This window comes from Belonocnema kinseyi, chromosome 6 (assembly GCF_010883055.1).
Source record: "Belonocnema kinseyi isolate 2016_QV_RU_SX_M_011 chromosome 6, B_treatae_v1, whole genome shotgun sequence".
NCBI classification, from domain to species: Eukaryota; Metazoa; Arthropoda; class Insecta; order Hymenoptera; family Cynipidae; genus Belonocnema; species Belonocnema kinseyi.
Window position 1 is genome coordinate 111969536 of NC_046662.1, and position 1898 is coordinate 111971433.

The 1898-nt window shown below is 26.9% G+C and overlaps 1 protein-coding gene across 1 annotated transcript in view; it reads left to right on the forward strand.

The window, feature by feature from the left end:
- The window catches only part of LOC117175551 (myb-like protein X), a 45422-nt gene that overhangs the window by 35185 nt on the left and 8339 nt on the right, over positions 1-1898 (forward strand). The window lies entirely within an intron of this gene.

The window sequence follows — 1898 nt, forward strand, 5'->3', positions numbered from 1 at the left end:
GCGAGGGCGCATACTTTGAATAAAATATTTGTTATCATTCTCTTAAAATAAATGTGTTTTTTTCTTGAAAAAATACCGGTTTCATATGTATACACCTGGTAACCAATTTTTGGATTTTCTCCAAAAATCGAAAATTCAAATTTTGATTGCACAAAAAATAATGGAATATAAAAAATTCCATTTTGTGGACAAACTATGTAAGATACAAAAAAAGATGAATGAACAAAAATGGTTATCCCAAAAAAGATATAAAATTTCGTTAAGAATCACTTCTTGATAGGACGCGTACTTTTTGTTTTATTCGTGAAAAACTAAAATTAGGTCAAAAAAAAAAACGTTTTTTTTCAATTCGAACGCCATTTTGTTATTTATTAATAAAAATTAATATCCGAAATTTATCTTCCAGCTACTGTCATACTGAAACTGAAACACTTTGACTTTTTTTGTGTCAGATGATCCGTTGTTGAGATACCAGGTCTCCCGTCTACCGACCTTAAAATCATGGTCTTATGTTTAGGTACAGTTTTTGTATATAACACCTGAAAAAAAATATTCTGATATTTTTAGACTTTATTCATCCAGCCTATCAACTTTTACACCAAAATATATTTCATATTATTCTTTGAAAAAATTCGCAAAAATAGGATTTTTGTAACGTTCAAAGTGCGTTGTACCCATAATTAAATTGTATTATACCTTCTTATTCTTATAATTGCTATTGCCATTATAGCAATAGCTACTTTTTTAACACTAACCTCCAAATAATTTTTTGCGCATCGAGAAATACGCGAGCCATCCATTTCACATTTTAACTTTCCTACTCCTGACCCTACGGAAATTTTTTATTACGTAACTAATTCTCAAAAATTGATATTCTATACTTTCTTGAAAAATTTATTATTTAATGTTAGAACTAAAATTGTTAAATAAAAATTACGTGAAATGTAACTGTATCAAAAAACACGTTCAATTAACAATTTATCAAATTTATTAAATTAAATATTCAATTAACTTTGACATCTACAAACACGCAAATAAACCCACAAGTATACCTGAGAACACATATCACTTTAGTTGAAACATTTCTTTCCATACAGTTAATAAAATTTGTATATTTAGTGCACAGTTCTCTTCACTATTGAGAAAATCTAATCAAAATTTAATGTACATGTGACCAAAGTCATTTCAATAAGCTTTAAATTTAATTTAATATACGAGAATATTATAAAATCGATACAAATGTATATCAACTTCAATAAAATAGAGTGTGTGAAAACTCAAAGTTCTATCATACTCAAAATATTAATATGGAATCTGTTGATGGTGATTTAGTATACAAAGTTTTTAACGTTAATATAAAAACATTTTTTACATTTAGTTAAAAATTGCAAATACTTTGAAAATGTTTAATATCATAATTTACACATAAGATTTTTATTTAATTATTCAATGATTTTGTTTGTTTGATTTAATTAATAAAGTTGGTCAGCACGTCCCAGAAGTAATTTCCCTCTGAAAGTTCATACTGAAAAAATAAACAAAATGCAAATAGAGAATATATATATGTATATGTATGTATATATATATATTTTTTTTAACATTTTACACAATGCCACAGGATTCAAAGCTGTTTCCAGAAACTTAAATAGTTTTCACAAATATTTAAAGTAATTAAAAAGGAATAATAATTACGATACATCTTGAAAAATTTTTAAGTTTTTGTAACTTTTTGAAAGGGATTCGCGTGTCAGACACCGAAGCGAGCAGACGTGTTTGTTTACGTGCTCCGTCGACAATATACTCGTGCTGTGTTTGTGCTATTTCTTTCATCTCTATTATGTTATTTATTTGTGCTGCTCATCTTGTTAAACTTTAGTGCAGTGTAGTGGTGTGACCTT